The sequence below is a fragment of the Hordeum vulgare genome, chromosome 3H, assembly GCF_904849725.1.
Source record: "Hordeum vulgare subsp. vulgare chromosome 3H, MorexV3_pseudomolecules_assembly, whole genome shotgun sequence".
In the NCBI taxonomy this organism is placed as follows: Eukaryota; Viridiplantae; Streptophyta; class Magnoliopsida; order Poales; family Poaceae; genus Hordeum; species Hordeum vulgare.
This window is the reverse complement of record NC_058520.1, coordinates 251,701,842-251,724,105: the sequence shown is the minus strand read 5'-3', so window position 1 is coordinate 251,724,105 and position 22,264 is coordinate 251,701,842.

Below are 22,264 nucleotides of genomic sequence, written 5' to 3'. Positions count from 1 at the left end.
CTCATGTGCCTCCTGGACTCCGTTTTCTTGCGGAGTACTCCTTCTGGTCGGAAAAAAATCATTTTATATTCTCCCGAAAGGTCTGACCCTCGTATCACGCAATTTTCCTCTATTTCTTTTCGAGCTGTTGTGCAGACAGATTTAGATTGCTATGGCGTCCCCAAAAGCTCCGAAGGACAAGTTCTTCGAGAAGGTCATCAATCCCTACCTCGCGGGAGTGCTGCAACACCCTCAATCGATCGAGATGCGTGAGGGGGTGTTGCACATCCATGATGTTGAGGGGCCCAAGAAGACCGGAAGCGTGGAGGCAAGGCTCGGAGCAATGGAGCAGCAAGTCTTCAAGTGCCAAGGAATGGTGGAACGCAGACTCAACGCCAACCACATGATGATCACGGAGTTCACCAACAAGCACAAGATTGATGCCAATGACATCGGGAAGCACCTCTCCAGGCTCTATGACAGAATTGATCACCTCCAAGCCTAGATCTATGACCTGCAGAACCAAAATTGTGAGTATGAGTATAGATTTAAATCAATACGGTTGGCTGCAGATTTGAGGATTTCGGAGACTCGATCATCTTTCCATGATGGAGCACCTATGCCTTGGAAGACGGAGGATCAAACCAAGGTTGCAACAACTCCACCGCCATCACCTTCAAAGGAAGACAACTAAGCATGGGTATGGGAAATCCCCTTGGCTTGTGCCAAGCTTGGGGGAGTTGCCCCGGTATCGTATCACCATCACATCTTTTGCCTTTACCTTTTATTAGTTCGATCCTTTTTGGTCTTATCTTTCTCTAGTAGAATAAAGTTCTTAGTGATCTAGGCTTGAGTTTTGCTTTGTGTCACCCCTAATGTATTCGAGTTCGTGAGTCGTATAATAAAGAGTGTTTTAGTTAAGGGCATTGCTTCATGCCATGATCTAAAGAAAAGAATGATAAAAGAACAAAAGCATGAAAGATCATGTAATGATCTTATGGGAAGTGATGGCTCCACATATAAAAAAAATGTTGATTGAAACTTGTTGTGGGTGGACAAACGTAGACCTTGGTCAAGTAATAAAGAAGGAGAGGTTCACATATAAATATATCGTCTTTGACACCATCTATGATTGTGAACACTCACTAAACTATTACATGCTTAGAAGTAGATGTTGGACAAGGAAGACAACATAATGAATTATGTTTGCTTGGTTCCGAACAATGATAATATGACTAGAGATCCCTGAGCATGTGACGATTGCTTCCACCTCATATCAGCCAAAACTTCCGCACTAAGTAGAGGTACTAGTTGTGCATCCACAAACCTTCAACCCAGTTTTTCCATGAGAGTCCACCATACCTACCTATGGATTGAATAAGATCCCTCAAGTAAGTTGTCATCGGTGCAAGCAATAAAAATTGCTCCCTAAATATGTATGATCTATTAGTGTGTGGAAAATAAGCTTTGTATGAACCTGTGATGAGGAAGACATAAAAGTGACAGACTGCATAATAAAGTTCTTTATCACAGGAGGCAATATAAAGTGACGTTCCTTCACACTAAGAGGACACACATCCAAACCCCAAAAGCGCATGACAACCTCTGCTTCCCTCTGCAAAGGGCCTATCTTGTACCTTTACTTTTTACCCTTGAAAGAGTCATGGTGATCTACACCAATTCCTTATTTTGCCTTTATCTTGGCTAATGTCATATGCTAGGGAAAGATCTATATTCATATGTGAACTTCGAAGTAAGTATTCATGATTTATTATTGTTGACATTACCCTTGAGGTAAATAGTTGGGAGGCGAAACTATAAGCCCCTATCTTTCTCTGTGTCCGACTAAAACTTTGATCTCATGAGTACCACGTGAGTTGTAGCAATTGTAGAGGACGAAAGGATGATTGAGTATGTGGATTTGCTTTACAAGCTCTTATTTGACTCTTTCTGATGTTATGATAAATTGCAATTGCTTCAATGACTAAAGGCTATTGGTTGTTAATTCTCAATAAGGTTCTTGATCCATACTTTATTTTATGAAGGAATTGTCACTTTAGCATGAGAGATTATATGATGTTATTGCTGTTCTAATTATGATCATGATGCATGCATGTCCATATTTTGTTTTGTCGACACCTCTCTCTCTAAACATGTGGGCATATTTATTGATCTCGGTTTCCACTTGAGGACAAGTGAAGTCTAAGCTTGGGGGAGTTGATACGTCCATTTTGCATCATGCTTTTATGTTGATATTTATCGCTTTATGGGCTGTTATTCACTTCACGGTACAATACTTATGCCTTTTCTCTCTTATTTTGCAAGGTTTACATGAAGAGGGAGAATGCCGGCAGCTGGAATTCTGGCCTGAAAAGGGAGCAAGTTTGAGATACCTATTCTGCGCAACTCCAAAAGCCGTGAAAATCAACGAGGAATTACTTTGGAATTTATAAAAAATACTGGACGGAAGAAGTACTAGAGGGGAGCAACCAGGGGGGCACAAGCCTGCTAGGCGCAACCTACCCCCCTGGCCGCACCTAGGGGGCTTGTGGGCTCCCTGTTGGCTCTCTGGCTCCCCTCTTTTGCTATAAGGAGGGTTTCGTTCCAGAAAAAATCAAGAGGAGGCTTTCGGGAGGAATCGCCGCCGCAACAAGGCGGAACTTGAGCAGAACCAATCTAGAGCTCCGGTAGGGCTGTCCTGCTGGGGAAACTTCCCTCCCGGAGGGGGAAATCGTCGCCATCGTCATCACCAACACTCCTCTCATTGGAGGGGACTCATAACCATCAACATCTTCATCAGCACCATCTCATCTCCAAACCCTAGTTCATCTCTTGTAACCAATTTCCGTCTCGCGACTCCGATTTCTACGTGTAAGGTTGCTAGTAGTGTTAATTACTCTTTGTAGTTGATGCTAGTTGGATTACTCGGTGGAAGATTATATGTTCAGATCCTTGATGCTATTCAATACCTCTCTGGTCATGAATATAATTATGCTTTGTGAGTAATTACTTTTGCTCCTGAGGACATGGGATAAGTCATGCTATAAGTAGTCATGTGAATTTGGTATTCGTTCGATATTTTGATGCGTTGTATGTTGTTTTTCCTCTAGTGGTGTTATGTGAACGTCGACTACATAACACTTCACCATTATTTGGGCCTAGAGGAAGTCATTGGGAAGTAGTAAGTAGATGATGGGTTGCTAGAGTGATAGAAGCTTAAACCCTAGTTTATGTGTTGCTTCGTAAGGGGCTGATTTGGTTCTACTAGTTTAATGCTATGGTTATACTTTTTCTTAATTCTTCTTTCGTAGTTGCGGATGCTTGCGAGAGGGGTTAATCATAAGTGGGATGTTTGCCCAAGTAAGGGAAGAACCCAAGTACCGGTCCACCCACATATCAAACTATCAAAGTAGCGAACGCGAATCATATGAACATGATGACAACTAGCTTGACAGAAATTCCCATGTGTCCTCGGGAGCGCTTTACCTCCTATAAGAGTTTGTCCAGGCTTGTCCCTTGCTTCAAAAGGGATTGGGCCATTTTGCTGCACCTTTGTTACTATTGTTACTTGCTACTTGCTACAAATGATCTTATCAGTCAACTATCTGTAACCGATAATTTCAGTGCCTGCAGAGAATACCTTGCTGAAAACCACTTGTCAGATCCTTCTGCTCCTCGTTGGGTTCGACACTCTTACTTATCAAAAGGTCTACGATAGATACCCTACACTGGTTGGTCATCAGTGGCGGCGGCTCCGTATCGTAGAACGCGATGAACTCTTCTATCTGTTTTTTTTTCAGGCAAGAGAGAATATATAGAGCTGGAATTGGAGGTTGCGGAGCCACGAGGGGCTCACAAGCCTGCCAGGCCGGGCCAGGGGGAGGGGCCGGGCCTCCTGGGCTTGTGAGCTCCTGGCTCCGTCTCTCTAGGTGATTCTTGCGCGAGTATTTTTTATATATTCCACAAAAAATCCTCATAGATTTCGAGGTCATTCCGAGAACTTTTATTTTTGCGCAAAAACAACACCATGGCAATTCTGCTGAAAACAGCATCTGTCCGGGTTAGTTCCATTCAAATCATGCTAATTAGAGTAAAAAACAAGGGCAAAAGAGTTAGGAAAAGTAGATACGATGGAGACGTATCAACGCGTGGATCACATCTCCGTAGAAGAAGCCCAGGAAGACCTGGATTGCATTCTTGGTACGTTCCTCGTCAACTCCACCCCAGCAACAGTATTGTTTGAATATGGTGCTTCGCATTCATTCGTCACCCAAAAGTTTGCGGAAAAGTGTGGTTTGAAGCCTACCCTCCTTAATGGAGAAATGGCAGTACATACCCCGAGAGCAGTGCTAAGGACCAACCTAGGATGTAGAGGAGTCGGGATCAATATTAATGGGATAAGATTCATAGCTGATCTCATTGTTATTAAGTCGCAAGGTTTGGACGTGATCCCTAGTATGGATTGGTTGGCGAGGCACCAAAGCATACTGGACTGCGCCAAAAGGGCTATTACCATGACAACTGACCAAGGGGTCAAAATCAAGTATGTCCCTGAACCTACCTCCACTCAAGTTCCTCACGTTACCTGCCTGTCGGAAGAAGAGTTGGACCGAGTACCAATAGTCTGTGAGTACGCGGACGTCTTCCCTGATGAGCTGCCTGGGATGCCTCCTAATCGAGACATCGAGTTCATCATTGATCTCATGCCCAGATCAAGGCCTATCTATAAGAAGCCTTATAGGATGGGATCCGAAGAGCTAGCAGAGTTGAATGAGCAGTTGGATGAGCAACTCAGGAAGGGATTCATCCGTCCGAGTGCATCACCTTGGGGGTCACCTGTTCTATTCGTGTCCAAAAAGGATGGAACTATTAGGCTCTGCGTAGATTGCCGTCCCCTCAGTGGAGTCACGATCAAGAACAAGTACCCACTCCCCAAGATTGAACACCTATTTGACTAGTTAAATGGTGCCAAGGTATTTTTTAAAATCGACCTCAGATCTGGATATTACCAGCTGAAGATCCGACCCGAGGACATACCTAAGACGACATTCGTGACCCGGTACAGTCTATACGAGTGCACAGTCATGTCGTTTGGGTTGACCAATGCCCCAATATACTACATGTACCTCATGAACAAAGTCTTCATGGAATACCTGGATAAGTTTGTCCTTGGCTTCATCGATGACATATTAATCTTCTCCAAGTCCCAAGAAGAACATGAGCAACACTTGAGGCTAGTGTTGGAAAAGCTTCGAGAGCACCAACTTTATGCCAAGTTTAGCAAATGCAAATTCTGGCTGCACGAAGTTGGATTCTTGGGTCATACCATGATGACAAATGGATTGGCAGTCGATCCTTCAAATATTACCACGGTAACCCACTGGGAGTCGCCAATCAATGTGAAGGAAGTCACAAGCTTCCTCGGACTCGCGGGATACTACCATCACTTGTGGAAGGATTCGCCCGAGCAATGAATCAGCTCTTTAAGAAGGGCAAGAATTTTGAATGGACGCCAGAGTGCGAAGAAAGCTTCCAGGAACTGAAGAAGAGACTGACTACCACCCCGGTACTAGCTACTCCGGGTATCAGCAAGGAGTTTGTGATATACTGTGATGCCTCAAGAACAGGTCTCGGTGGCGTCCTAATGCAAGATAACATGATTGTTGCTTACCTGTCATGGCAACTGCACCCGCATGAGGAGAACTACGGCACTCATAACCTCCAGTTGGCAGCCGTAGTGCATGCCGTGAAGACATGGCGACATTACCTTCTGGGGAAGCGATGTGAAATATACACCGACCACAAGAGTCTGAAGTATATTTTTACTCAAAGGGAGTTGAATATGAGGCAGCGAAGATGGTTGGAGCTTATCAAAGACTACGATCTCAGCATTCAATACCACCCCGGTAAGGCCAATGTGCTGGCCGATGCCTTAAGCCGGAAGGCCTGCACCTTGAATGCTATGCTCAAGGAAATGCTACCCGTCTTATATGATGCGATGGAAAGCTTCGGGTTGGAGCTAGTTGAACCACGATTCCTAGCTAACCTCGAAGTCAAACCCACTCTCGCAAACAACATCAAAGAGGCCCAGAAGGGGCACCAAAGCATTGAAGGCATCAAGAAGAAGATCCAGGAAGGCAAGGCCCCATAATTCTTAATGGATGAGCAAGGAGTCGTCTGTTTTGGGAAACGTTTATGCGTACCCAACAAGGCTGAACTCAAGAATTTAATCTTGCAAGAATCCCACGACACGCCCTACTCAATTCACCCCGGTGGGACCAAGATGTATCAAGACCTCCCGGAAAGGTTCTGGTGGCATGGCATGAAGAGGGAAATAGCTTCCTATATCGCCAAGTGCGATGTGTGCCAACGTGTCAAGCCTGAGCACCAGCGACCTGCTGGACTGCTACAACCTCTCCAGGTGCCTGAATGGAAGTGGGATAGAGTCGGCATGGACTTCATCACCGGTTTGCCCAAGTCGAGCAAAGGACACAACTCCATATGTATGGGGACCCCGACTTACGAGTCGAGATCACCGAATGAACGTGCTCAGTGATCCCCGAGATCAATGCTCAACGAAAACACAAATACTGAATGATAAGAGTCTTACATCCAACATACCATTTAATACAACAAATGACCATCAAGGTCAAGTCTCACATAGGTAGGGCCTATAAGGCCAATCACACTGATACAACTACTAGCGGAAATCTTGGGAATAAACAGGAGCCCATGCCATCAGCCTTCACCAACAGGCATTCTGACTGGAAAGCGTCCTAGTTCACGTGTCCGTGTCCGATGACGAATTCTTTTCCAACCTCTGGTTCTTCCACGTCTGGTCAATAACATAACTAGTGGCAAGCCAGTGAGTACTTTGAATGTACTCACAAACAACCCATGATATGGATAATGAAGTGGAAAGCAAGTGGAATGTAAATAAACATGATCATAGACGGGTATGGATATGCATCATAAGCTAGATGATATTCAAAAGAACATGTTACATATATCAACATATTTGTAGAGGGCTGCACACTTCGGGTTCACCCGATATGCCAAGTCACCAAACTTGATCATATCAACTCTTTCACATAACTCCTTGAATACACACACACACTTGGTTTGTGCGGAAACAACTAGACGTTGTTTAAGCAGGATTACCCAACTGTCCTTGACCGTGGACACGGCTATTGGAATAGTTCTATACTCTGCAGAGATTGTACGCTGTACCCACGAGATCCGGAAACTTCCGTGTCATCCATGACTTGCGCTATATAACATACCCGAGGTAAGTACCCGATCATTGCCTTTCCCCTGATTGGTACCCAGCCCACATGATGTACGTCTTACGAGCATAGACTCTAGACAGTATCATCCATGCGGGGACCAATGGTATGCCCGGAGCATGTAAAAACGGCATAGTCGACCTACCTGGTACGACCCCATCATGAGAGTGACCACATCTCACTCCCGCCACTAGTAATGTGGCCTCTTTGCCAGCACCGACCAAAGTAGTCAACAAAGCACCGTCCCATAAAGGGGTATCGTGGTCGTACATGTAAGGTTGGGATGGTCGACACATCATAAATCTATTCCCATCTCCGAAACCACTCACACGAAATATACTCGGTGCACCACTTCTTCATAAGTGGCCACCAACTCCACATCATCACCCTCGGGCATTAGTGGCACCCGACGGGGTTTTCATAAACCGTTGATATCAATTTGACCATCATCATGCTCATGCTTCTACTATGTGTAGCACTACTTTTTACTTGTCAACATAATATTAGTGTGACCCTCATAGGTGGTAGGATCATGCTCAAATGCAAGTGCTCTGGAGGAGCCATCGGTAACACCATATAGATGATTTACCGAATACTCATGATCGCAATGGGAATAATTGCTCTACTTAGCATGCAATAAATATATTGCTCAAGCGTGGTCAAAGGGCTACTTGCCTTGGTCAGCTAGGTATCTGTGGTCTTCGGGGTCTTCGACTCCAACTCCTTTGTCAAACGTGTTATCTATCATAGTAGTTATAGTAATAATATAAGTAGCTTACTCAAGATCAGAGCACAAACTTACTTTAAAAATGTTATCCTATTCTGATAAATCTATATTATAGTTTTAAAAATATTTGTCTCTGGTTTTGATGAAAATATTATGTTTAAAATCCAATTAACACGAGCTAAAATATTCAAAATAAGCCTTTTAATTATAACTATGGAGAAAATATTTCATAAATAATTGTATAACAACTCTATTAAATTCTACACATTTTTAGAAGAATTGTGGTGAAAAATAATTAAATTTAATTAAATAACAAACTCTGGAAAATCTTTTAAACAAAGATTAAAAATAAAAAGAAATAGGGGCTTAGCACTGGCCTCACTCGGCAAGTGGCTCGGCCGGCCCAACTGGTCAACTGGCCAGTCAGCGAGCGAGCAGCCCATGCACACGCGCGCCGTCAGGTTCAAACCTGGCGAGCGGGCCCCTACGGTCAGCGACACGGAGAGGAGAGATGTGGAGAGTTGGGCCACCGACAAGTGGGGCATGCTGGTTGGGGTCGTCTTCCTCCTGTGGACAGAGGGGAGGGGAGGCACACCGGCACCGACACCGACACCGACGCCCTCATGCCCCAATAACGACATGAATGGAATCAACACATCACCGCCAACCTGTTGGTGGTCGAAGGAGCGAAGGGGAGGCCCTGGGTCACCGATGACGACGAGGCCACGACGGATCCGATTCGGGAGGTGGAGGAGATGGGTGCTACGGGTAGGGATTCAGTCGGGGAAGAGGTGGTTGATCTCCCCGAGCTCACTACGGTAACGAAGGAGGTGAGATGAGCACGAGAGCTGGCCTGTAGCCCGAGATCGACGGAGTTCTGAAGCGGCGGGGCATCGGTTGATCTCGAGCACCGGAGCTCGCTATGATCGAATGGGGTGGCTAGGGGCTCGATTGAGGCTTTGGAGGAGTGGTGTGAGGGTGCTGGAGCGAGGGGGAAGGCCTATTTATAGGCCAACGACGGGGTCGAAACCACGGTCTTGCGGACGTGGTTTAGGACCCCAGTGACTCAACGAGAGAGAGCGAGGGGATGAGGTGCGCATGTGTTGCGTGGCCGCGTTCTTCTGGCCGAATTTCGCGCGGGGGCACGCGTCGCCCTGGTCAGCAGATGGGGGAGGAGGGGCCCTGAGGCTGCCCTGATTTAGGTGGGTTGTCGGAGATGTGGAGAGGCACCGAGGGGAGGTGAGTATCGACCGGGGCTAGCCTCCTTTGCCTCGGGTGCGCCCTGTAGCGCGCCCAGAGTGCAGTTTTGGCATGCCACAGCATACTGGCATGCTCTTGGGTGCTTTGGCTGCCTCTGGCATGTCCGAGGGTTGGGTTGGATGATCCCTAGCCGTTTGAGAGCCAAGGGTCTCACTGCTGGCAAAGGAAGTGATAAAAGAGGAGATGCCAGACTTGAGTCAAAAACTAAAGTGGAGACTTTGGGCTCTTCTTCTTAGAACCAGAGAGGGGTCACTCGTGTGCTATTGAGGAGTGGTGATGGCTGCTTGCACTAAGAGTTTGGTGGAAAGGGTGTGGGTGTAGAGTGAGATAAGTGTTGTTTGATCAAGCTGGCAGAAGGTGTTCGACACATGTTTGGGGTATCTAACCTTCACCACTGGTGTTGAGAGTTAATAGGATTGGGTTTGATGCAAAAGTCGGATACTCCACCAAATTTGAGCTCCATCGGACAAGTTTGGCAGTGCAAACTTGAAATCACCCCCAAATGGGCAGTTTTGTCCTTTCTAAAGGCAATGTGGGTAAATTAATCCCCACAAATCCATTTTTTGGCAGAGACTCCTCATTTGGGGTGTTGAGCACTCCTACAAAGTTTGAAGCCATTTGGACAAACTTTGCTATGTAGAGTTGCTTCAACTTGCTTGTGGACAGAGAGGATTTTAGGATTATTTGGTGAACCAAATGACCTTGGAATGACGTGAAATTTGGCATGGCCACCAAAAATAGCTTGGGAAGCATGCTAGAACTTCCTGGGAATTTATTGGAAATACAAAAGGTCAAAACAAACAGAATATGCTTTCAAGGATTTGCTCAAATATTTTGAACATAAATAAGGGTTGAAAATCTTATGTATGGAAAATATATGTCCTGTGAGTATCTCCAAATTTTCTCAGATTTTTCTAAGGAAAAAAGGTAATTTTCCATCTAGAATTATCATTTGTGGCCTCAGAAAAGGACATGCAAATAAAATAGGAAAATATTTTATAAAATAATTTTTTTTATGATTTTGGAGAGTTAAAATAGTGCTAAAACCAGATTACCATCTTTGGGCGAAGGCACTCCCTTGACATGAGGGATTTGTAGGGCAACCCAAAGCAAGGTTTTTGAATAGTTAAAATTGAGGAAAAGGTTTTTACGGAAATATCATGTTATAAAAATGCTGTTTTTGGATCCACTCATTCAAGCATACACACAAACAATGGCAATCATGGCACTAATAGCACTTGCTTAAAAAGTTTTAATAGACTCACATTTTTGAGAAGGCTACAGTTGAAGTAAGGTAAAAACAGGGTGTGATAGACCTATCGCCCTTACAAGAATCTCGTCCCCCAGATTCATAAGCTAGGTGCTAAAAAGGTATAGAAATTTGGACCGGAGATTATCCTCACGCTCCCATGTTGCTTCTGCTTTGGTGTGGTTGCTCCACTGAACCTTGAAGTACTTGATGGTGTGGCTTCTGGTACAATGCTCGGCTTCGTCCAGGATGCAGATCGGCCTCTCACGATATGTGAGGTCGGGTTGAAGGTCAATGGATTGATGGTCAATGTCCTTATAAAGATCTGGACGGTTTGGCGCTTGTAGGCACTTCCCAAGTTGTGACACGTGGAATATGTTGTGCACACCCGAAAGTTCCGGAGGTAGCTCCAACTGGTAAGCAACTTCTCCACGCCTTGTCGTGATCTTAAAAGGCCCAATGAACCTTGGAGCAAGTTTCCCCTTGACGTGTAAACGCTTGGTTCCCTTGAGAGGTGTGACGCTGAGGTACACCTGGTCTCCGAGATTGAACTCCAATTCCCTGGGGTGGGAATCCGCATAGCTCTTCTGTCATGACTTAGCTACTTTCAGATTTTCCCTCGCAAGTTGCATCTTGTCTTCTGCTTCACGACGGATTTCTGGCCCAAAAATCAACCCTGCACCTATTTCGGACCAATTGAGCGGTGTGCGGCACTTTCGTCCGTATAGCACTTCAAATGGGGCCATATGGAGACTGGACTGATAGTTGTTGTTATATCAGAACTCAACAAATGGTATACAGTCTTCCCATTTGGTCCCATGTGCTAGGACACAAGTATCTGATTCACTCGCTTCGTCTGTCCGCCCGTCTGTCGGTGGAAGGAGATGCTGAAAGAGAGCTTGGTTCCGAGAGCTTCTTGGAACTTCTTCCAGAATCTTGAGGTGAAATGCGTGCCTGTGTCGGATATAATCTCCTTAGGAACTCCATGAAGACTCACAATACGCTCAATGTAGAGACTAGCCAGCCTGTCACCACCATAAGTGGTGCTGACCGGAATGAAGTGAGAGACCTTGGTTAGATGGTCGACAATGACCCATATGGAGTCATGGCCTGTGCTGGACCTAGGTAGACCGGTGAGGAAGTCCATGCCAACTCTGTCCCACTTCCATTCGAGAACTTGGAGAGGTTGTAGCAGTCCAACAGGTCGCTGGTGCTCAGCGTTGACACACTGGCACACATCGCACTTGGCTATATAGGAAGCCATTTCCCTCTTCGTGCCATGACACCAGAACCTTTCTCGGAGGTCTTGATACATCTTGGTCCCACCGGGGCGAATCGAGTAGGGCGTGTCGTGGGCTTCTTGCGAGATTAAGTCCTTGAGTTCAGCCTTGTTGGGTACGCATAAACGTTTCCCAAACCACACGACTCCGTGATCATCCACTGAGAATTCTGGGGCATTGCCTCCTTGGATTTTCTTCCTGATGCCTTTGATGCTCTTGTGTCCCTTCTAGGCCTCTTTGATGTTGTCTACTAGAGTGGGTTTGACTTCGAGGTTAGCTATGAATCCTGGTTCAACTAGCTCCAACCTAAAGCTCTCCAGCTCATCATATAAGGCGGGTAGGCTTTCCTTGAGCATACATTCAAGGTGCTGGCCTTCCGGCCTAAGGCATCGACGACCACATTGGCCTTACCAGGGTGGTATTGAATGCTGAGGTCGTAGTCCTTGATCAGCTCCAACCACCTTCGCTGCCTCATATTCAATTCCCTTTGAGTAAAAATATACTTCAGACTCTTGTGGTCGGTGTATATTTCACATCGCTTCCCCAGAAGGTAATGTTGCCATGTCTTTAGAGCATGCACTACGGCTGCCAACTCGAGGTCATGAGTGGCGTAGTTCTCCTCATACGGGCGTAGTTGCCGTGACACGTAAGCCCCGACCCTGCCGTCTTGCATTAGGACACTACCGAGCCTTGTCCTTGTGGCATCACAGTATATCACAACCTCCTTGCTGATATCCGGCGTAGCCAGTACCTGGGCAGTAGTCATCCTCTTCTTCAGCTCCTGGAAGCTTTCTTCATATTCTAGCGTCAATTCTAACTTCTTGCCCTTCTTCAAGAGCTGAGTCATTGGTCGGGTGATGAGGGAGAATCCTTTCACGAACTTGTGGTGGTAATCCACGAGTCCGAAGAAGCTTATGACTTCCTTAACGTCGATCGACGACTCCTAGTTGGTTACTGTGGTAATCTTGGAAGGATAAACTGCCAATCCGTTTGCCGTCATGGTATGACCCAAGAATCCAACTTCGTGCAACCAGAATTTTCATTTGCTAAATTTAGCATAAAGTTGGTGTTGTCGAAGCTTTTCCAACACTAGCCTCAAGTGTTGCTCATTCTCTTCTTCGGACTTGGAGAAGATTAATATGTCATCGCTGAAGACGACGACAAACTTACCCAGGTATGCCATGAAGACTTTGTTCATGATGTACATGAAGTATGCTGGCGCACTGGTCAACCCAAATGACATGACTGTGCACTCGTATAGACCGTACTGGGTCACGAATTTCATCTTGGGTATGTCCTCGGGTCGGATCTTCAGTTGGTAATATCCCGATCTAAGGTCGATCCTAGAAAATACGTTGGCAACATTTAACTGGTCAAATAGGTCTTCAATCTTGGGGATTGGGTACTTGTTCTTCATCGTGACTTCATTGAGGGAACGGTAATCGACGTAGAGCCTGATAGTCCCATTCTTCTTAGACACAAACAAAATAGGTGATCCCCAAGGTGATGCACTCGGACGGATGAATCGCTTCCTGAGTTGCTCATCCAACTGATTCTTCAACTCTGCTAGCTCTTCAGATCCCATCCTATAAGGCTTCTTATAGATAGGCCTTGATCCAGGCATGAGCTCAATGATGAACTCGATGTATCGGTCAGGAGACATCCCAGGTAGCTCGTCAGGAAAGACGTCCAGGTACTCACAGACTATTGGTACTTGGTCCAACTCTTCTTCCGATAGGCAATTGACCTGAGGAACTTGAGTGGAGGTAGGTTCAGGAACATACTTGACTTTGACCCCTTGGTCACTTGTCATGGTAATAGCCCTTTTGGCGCAGTCCACTATGCTTTGGTGCCTGTCCAACCAATCCATACCAAGGATCACGTCCAAGCATTGTGACTTAATGACGATGAGATATGTTGTAAAGTTTATCCCATTAATGTTGATCCCAACTCCTCTACATCCTAGGTTGGTCCTTAGCACTGCTCCTGGGGTATGTACTGCCATTTTCCCATTAAGGAGGGTAGGCTTCAAACCACATTTTTCCGCAAATTGTTTGGTGATAAAAGAATGTGAAGCACCACAATCAAACAATATTGTTGCTGGGGTGGTGTTGACAAGGAACGTACCCAGAATGCAGTCTGGGTCTTTCTGAGCTTGTTTTGCGGAGATGTAATTCACGCGTCCCCTGTTGTGGTACTGCTAGTTGCGGGGAGCTTGGTTCCTGCGTGGTGCTCCATGATCTTGCCCTTGATTAGGTGCATTGGGGCGCTGTGCATCGGGCTTCTTGTTGGGGCACTGCGTGGAGTAGTGCCCAGTCTGACCACATCCAAAGCAGGTAACCTGCCCTAGGATGTTAGGCTTGACTCCACTTCCGTTGGGCGGGTTGATTGTTGGCTTGGTGTTGACTTGCTGCTGGGTCTGGTAGTTCTGGCGAAACGTTGGTGCCTTATACTACTATTGCTGATAGCTGGGTCTCGCCGCGGCGGATTTCCACGGATGTATCCTTTGGTTACTAGAAGCTCCATTACCCATCAGCTTACGCTTGTGGGTGTCATCCATCGCATGACGCTTATCCTCCAGCATGAGGGCCTTGTTCACCAGATCACAGAAGTTCCGGCATTCACTAACAACGAGCTGATACTGAAGCGACTGCTGCAGTCCTTCCATGAAGCATTCCACCTTCGCAGCTTCAATGTTGATGTCTTCCAGTGCATAGCTTGACAAAAGGTTAAACTTTTGTAGGTACTCCTTGACGGTTCCAATACCTTGCCTTAGTGCTCAGAATTCCCGCTTCTTAATGGTTATCATTCCAGGGGAATGTGAGCGGCGCGGAATCCTTCCTTAAAGTCAGTCCAGGAAATAGCTTGCCCTGCCCGCATGATCTATAAACCGTCCCACCAACTCCTGGTCGAGCCTTCGAGATAGTGAGAAGCATATAGGACTTTCTCTCGGTCGTCGGTGCATTTGACCAGCGTGAGGAGGTCTTCGATGGTGCGGATCCAGTCATCGGCATCCAATGGTTCAGTTATCTCCATGAATATGGGAGGCGTAGTCCTCATAAACTCAGATAGAGTGGAGCGACTCTTGCCATTTCTGTTCTACGACGGATTGTTCACTAAGACTTGAGCCAGCTGTTCGATGGCGGCATTGTTGGCTTGACCTTCCTCTCGGAGAGCTTGGAGGAACTGAGCCACTGTCAGGCTCTCCAGATTGGACAGACCCACCGGTTCCTGGCTGCTGGCTAGAAGTGCCAGTGTTGGGGTTGCCGAAGGTGCTGGTGCGGATAGAAATCGCCATCGTGTTTGGAAGCAGACATATCAATACACCGAAGTGGTCGGGGAATCATAAGGGATGACGCTCCTAGATAAGGGGTCCATGTAACGCCTCAAATGCGGTCCTATCCTTATTTTGGCGCGAGGGCCTCGAGAGGGAAATAAATGCATCTTGTCGTTTCGCAATAATGGATATCATTACAAGTACATGTACTGAAAAGATGAGTATAAAGAGTTGTCTTACACTCGTCACAAGCTACATCAGACTCACATCAGTACAAAACATACATTCATCATGAAGAAAAGCAGGGTCTGACTACGGACGGAAACAAATGATAGAACAACGACGTCCATCCTTGCTATCCCAGGCTGTCGGCCTGGAACCCATCCTAGAATGATGATGAAGAAGAAGAAACTCCAAATGAACAATCATTGCGCTCGCGTCAAGTAACCCTTTATCTTCACCTGCAACTGGTGTTGTAGTAATGTGTGAGCCACAGAGGACCCAGCAATCTCATTTCCAAACGTATCAAGACTAGCAAAGCTTAATGGGTGAGGTAAGGTTAAGTGATGAGTCTTCAACAAGCGACTAAGCATTTATATGAGGTGGCTAACTTACGAGTACAAGAATAAGAGGGGGGTGATCTACACATAGCAGATGTTAATGAATAATGATCAAATTAATGATCCTGAACACCTACTTACGTCAGACATAACCCCACCGTGTCCTCGATCGGAGAAGGAGCTCACGAAAGAGACAGTCACGGTTACGCCCTCAGTTGGCAAGTTTTAAATTAAGCTTACTTTAATTTATCTAGAACCGAATGTTAAACAAAATTTCCATGTTGCCACTTAGCCGCGGGCATGGCTTTTCGAAAGATTTAACCGTGCAGGGGTGCTCCAACTAGTCCATCACAAACTACCACATGGTGCGACGGAATGAACTCGATCAGGGAAACCCCTGATCTCCTCGTGTTCCTATTGGAAAACCTCAACCTCGAGATAACCCAAAGCATACTCAGAATCCCTCGCACAAGACGCTCGAGAAAGGTAAATGAAGTCTAGCAAGGCTGCCCGGCGTGTCGACAATCCCGATAGGAGTCGCGTATCTCGTTGTCAGGACAGGACGGATAAGCGACGCGTACGGTGGTCGGATAGAAATCATCCAAGTTGCCCTGCGTTGGCCCCGCACTGTGCTCTGTTTTGGTCCAGCACCATCAGCACTGGCCCTCCTTGTATTATGTTGAATAATTCCTCGGGTTCATGACGCCCTATGTTTTTTAGTATTATCATGTGGAGCAAATATGGTACCAATGTTGGGGCTTGCTAGACTGGCTTTATCCCAAAGCGAGAATCTAGGGGGTCCCCATAACAACCCCAAGCATGTTAGGAGCGTTCAGGTATGGAACATAACACAGGTAGCTGAAACTAAGGCGACAAAGGTGGAACAAAACACCAGGCTAGAAAGGCCGAGCCTTCCACATTTTACCAACTATATATGTGCATTAAATTATTTAGCAATAATATGATGATCTGACAAGGAACACATGTTATCACATGGAAGCAACTACACCTGCAACTAGCAACGCTAACACATGATAAAGCAAACGGTAACATAGCTAATCAGTGGTTTGCTAGATTGTGATCAGGTTGAAGGTTTTCATGGAAATGTTGGGAGGCTGTTATTTAACAGATGGTAGGCAACGAAAAATAACAATAGAAACGAAACAACTAGCATGGCAATGATAGTAATGATATGTGGGGAAATGATCATCTTGTCTGAGATCCTGCTTGGAAGAAGAACGACTTCGTGAAGGAGACAAACTGACATAGTTGAACAGGTCCTTACATTCCGACACGCTTGCGGAACTCTATCGAGACGAAGCAAGCCAGAAACAATATCAACAAACGATATTCACCACAACACATGCACGACATGATGTACAACACATATGATGCATGAGAAGTTTCAAATTATGCAAGGCATCGCATGGCAATTCACATCACGCAACACAACACATTAAGTGAAGCTCAATATGCAACGACTTGCATATTGACGAAGCTCCACATTTAATTATTAAGTTCACTCCTGTTTATTAGCACGACACTATTAAAATGTTGTTAACATGTCAATGGGTGAAGCACAATTTAAACTATCTATGTAGGCATTTTAAATGAGGCCGGAAATGACATATAGCGTCTCCGAACTGACCCCACTCGTTAAATTCTAAACCTGTCCAGATTTGTCCTAATCACATTTTATGTTTGTTAAACGGAAAAACAAGTTGGTTCACGTGAAACTACACATTGTTCTGGTCCATTTACATATATGGCACATCTCCAACGGGGCTACGGTTAAATAACTACGGGCTAAACCGTTTCTATCACGTCAACATGCAAACCGATGCAAACAACATGTTTAAGTATTTTTTATCATGCATGAAAGTTGGAAATTATTTATCTACACGAAAATCTACACGTTTTACATATATAAACTATTCTGATCGAACGCACGGTTTAAAATTACGGGCGTTTGAAAATAGCATATGCTTAAAAAATAGGTACAACACACAAAAACACAAATTAGTATGTGGGCCAGAAGCAGCACGGTCCATCATCCCATGGTTGAAATTGGCCCAACTGGCCTTGCACGAAAAAATAAAATAACAAGTGCCGAAATAAAATAGCATATAACGTCTCCAAAATGACCCCACTCGTTAAATTCTAAACCTGTCCAAATTACATTTTATGTTTGTTAAACGGAAAAAAAAGTTGGTTCACGTGAAACTACACATTGTGTTGGTCCATTTACATATATGGCACATCTCCAACGGAGGTACGGTTAAATAACTACGGGCCAAACCGTTTCTATCACGTCAACATGCAAACCGATGCAAACAGCATGTTTAAGTATTTTTATCATGCATGAAAGTTGGAAATTATTAATCTACACGAAAATCTACTCGTTTTAAATATATAAAATATTCCGATGCAATGCCCGGTTTAAAATCTACGGGCGTTCGAAAATATGCATATGCTTGAAAAAATAGGTAAAACACACAAAAAACAGATTACTATGTGGGCCAAAAGCAGCACGGTCCATCAGCCCATGGTTGAAATTGGCCCAATTGGCCTTGCACGAAAAAATATAATAACAAGTGCCGAAATATAATTAAGGCTCTGTGGGACTCGAACCCAGGATCTCAGGGTGGAGCATGACTGCACTAGCCAGCTCGGGTGCAACTCTACTAGTTGAAAAATTGGATACCACATCAATATAACCTATGCCTGGAAAACGAACGAGATTCAGAGCGATGGCATCTCGGCGACACTCACGAGCAATTGCAGCAAGTAGCGGCAGCTGTTGTAGCCTCAGAACACCAGCGCGTGTGTGAGATTGGGCAGGGGAGGCTCATCACCTAGCTTGGATAGCTCGACATCCCCAGGTGAGGCGCACGGTCGAGGCACATGTGACGTCCTCCTCTGTCCAGACTGTTGCTACACGATGCTGCGGAGGAGTCTGGTGAGATTTGGGTGCTGGAGGTTGGGAACGGGGCACGCATCGCGGGATCCGGTGCCTCTGGGCGCAGGACGACGTCCTCCTGCGAGGGGAGGCCAGATCCGAGGCGGAGGAAGCTCAAGCCACCTACCATGGATGGGAGTTCCTGCATAGAGAGAGAGAGAGGAAGAGATGAGACAGAGAGCAGGGGAGCAGAGGGAAACGAGGGGAAGAGGACCGAGGGACATGGGGTCCTGGCCTGCTGGTGTTCGTCGGCTGCGGTGGCGCTCAGGCGGCTCAGGGGCGCGATAGTGAGGGGCTCCAACGAGCTGGCTCGAACGCAGGTCGCTCGGGAGCTCGGGCTGCGGGTGCGGTGGATACTACGAGCGGGTGGACGCTCAAGATACAGACGGCGGACGCGTCCAAGCGCAAGCGGTGGCTGGAGAACTACGGATGTGTGAGCTCGGGCACCAAAGGATCTGGTGGTTGCGCCCTGGGTGTGATTGGCTCGCTAAAGAAATTGAGGAGGGGTTGCGGTTGCGCAGATGGGATTTGGGAGGATACCGAGGGAGATGATTGTGGGTGGCGGCGAGCGACTGGGACTGATTGGACTAGGGTTAGGGTAGGTCTATATTCGTATATAAATAGCGGTTTCAGCTAGGTCTTGATCCTCCGATCTAAATCGGATGGTCACGGTTAAATAGGTTAGGGGGTCCTATTGAAAAATCGATGACGGTTTGCGGTAAAATGGGGTTGATCCGGTTCCAACAGTCACGACCGTAGGTTTTGGGTTCCGAGAGGTTTCGGGCTAGATTGCGTGTAGGGTCCATGCACTGTGTAGAGGGGCTAGGCATAGAAGAGAGGGAAAACAGGCAACCTGGCAACAGAGTTTAAAACAACTACAAACATCCGACGATGGGCTCGCTATAGTGTCGTTATATATTTATCGGTTTGTGTATTAAATGAACTCTGATTGCGACGAAGATTGACTGCACGCCAAGTTTCAACCCAATCCGAGAATATTTTTCGGACACGTTAAAAAACAATATTTTATCGATGCCGCAGGATCGTGCGTGTGTGGTTGGTCTCAAAATGTTCTACAACGAACACGGAGAGAACTGGCAACTAATAACGGATGCATGTTTTGAAAACTAGTGGGAGCGGAGTGCCGATGCAATACCAATGATGCGAATGATGCGATGATGAGTCCTAGTTTGTGTGTCCTTCTCCGTTGACAAATTCTTATCCAAACTCCGGTTCTTCCATGTCTCGTCGATAACATAACCAGTGGCAAGCCAGTGAGTATTTTGAATGTACATGCAAACAACCCATGATATGGATAATGCAGTTGGTATGATAATAAGCGATATGCAGCATTGGTGGAAAGCAAGTGGAATGTAAATAAACATGATCATAGACAGGTATGGATATGCATCATAAGCTAGATGGTATTTAAAAGAATAAGTTACAGATATCAACATATCTGTAGAGGGCTGAACCCTTCGGGTTCACCAGATATTCCAAGTCACCAAACTTGATCATATCAACTCTTTCACATAACACCTTGAACACACACGCACACACACACTTGGTTTATGCGGAAACGACTGGATGAAGTTTAAGTAGGATTACCCGATTGTCCTTGACCGTGGGCACGTCTATTCGAATAGTTTTACACTCTCCAGAGGATGCATGTTGTACCCACGAGATCCGGGAAACTTCTGTGTCATCCAGGACTCGCGGTATATAACATACCCGAGGTAAGTACCCGATCATTGCCTTTCCCCTGACGATACTAGACAAAGAGTTCCACTCGATTGGTACCCAGCTCACATGATGTACGTCTTACGAGCACCGACTCTGGACAGTATCATCCATGCGGGGACCAACGGTATGCCCGGAACATGTAAAAACGACATAGTCGACCTACCTAGTACGACCTCGTCATGAGAGTGACCGCATCTCACTCCCGCCACTAGTAATGTGGCATCTTTGCTAGCATCGACCAAAGTAGTCAACAAAGCCCCGTCCCATAAAGGGGTATCGGTCGTACATGTAAGATTGGGACGATCGACACATCATAAATCTATTCCCATTTCCGAAACCACTCACATCAAATATACCCAGTGCACCACTTCTTCATAGGTGGCCACCAACTGCACATCATCACCCTCGGGCATTAGTGGCACCTGACGGGGTGTTCGTAAACCTTTGATATCAGTTTTACCATCATCATGCTCATGCTTCTACTATGTGTAGCAATACTTTATACTTTTCAACATAATATTAGTGTGACCCTCAGAGGTGGTAGGATCATGCTCAAATGCAAGTGCTCCGGAGGAGCCATCGGTAACACCATATCGATGATTTATCGAATACTCATGATCATATGCAACGGGAATAATTGCTCTACTTAGCATGCAATAAATATTTTTCTCAAGCATGGTCAAAGGGCTGCTTGCCTTGGTCAGCTTGGTATACACGGTCTTCAGGGTCTTTGTGTCCAACTCCTTCGTCAAACGTGGAATCTATCGTCGTAGTAATAGTAATAATATAAGTAGCTCACTCAAAAATAGAGCACAAACTTACTTTAAAAATGTTATCCTATTCTAATAAATCTATATTATAGTTTTGAAAATATTTGTCTCTGGTTTTGATGAAAAGATTATTTTTAAAATCCAATTAACACAGGCTAAAATATTCAAAATAAGCCTTTTAATTATAACTATGCAGAAAAGTTTTCATAAAAAATTGTATAACAACTCTATGAAATTCTACATATTTTTAGAAGAACTGTGGTGGAAAAGTAATTAAATTTAATGAAATAACAAACTCTGGAAAAATCTTTTAAAAACAGATTAAAAAGAAAAATAAAAAGGGGCTCAACATTGGTCTAGCTCGGCCAGTGGCTGGGCCGGCCAAACTGGCCAACCAGCGAGTCAGCCAGCCAGCAGCCCAGGTGCGCGCGTGCCGTCAGGTTCAAACCTGATGCGCGGGCCCGTGCGGTCAGTAACTGAGAGATGAGAGAGGGGGAGAGATGGGCCACAGACAGGTGGGGCATGCCTGTCGGGGTCGTCTTCCTCATCTGGACAGAGGGGAGGGGAGGCACGTCGGCGATGACACCGATGCCCTCATGCCCCAACGACGGCAGGAATGGAACCAGCACATCGCCGCCTACCTGCTGGTGGTCGAAGGACTGACGGGGTGGCCCTGGGTCACCAGCGACGATGAGGCCACGGCGGAGCCGATTCGGGAGGTGGAGGAGATTGGTGCTACGGGAAGGGATTCGCTCGGGGAAGAGGTGGGGAAGCTCCGTGAGCTCACTACGGTCATGGAGGAGGTAAGATGAGCGCGATAGCTGGCCTGTAGCCCAAGATCGACGGAGCTCCGAAGCGGCGGGGCCTTGGTTGATCTCGAGCACTGTAGCTCGCTGTGCTCGAATGGGGTGGGTAGGGGCTCGATTGAGGCTCTAGAGGAGTGGTGTGAGGTTGTTGAACCAAGGGGGAAGGCCTATTTATAGGCCACCGACGGTGCACCGAGCGGGGAGCACCAGTTGTTTCACCGTGGCTTGCAGGAGAGATAGAGAGAGCTCGGGGTTGAAACCACGGTCTTGCGGACGTCGTTTAGGACCCCATTGACTCAACGAGAGAGAGAGAGGGCACGCGTCGCCCTGGTCAGCACAGCAGGGAGGAGGGGACCTAAGGCTGCCCT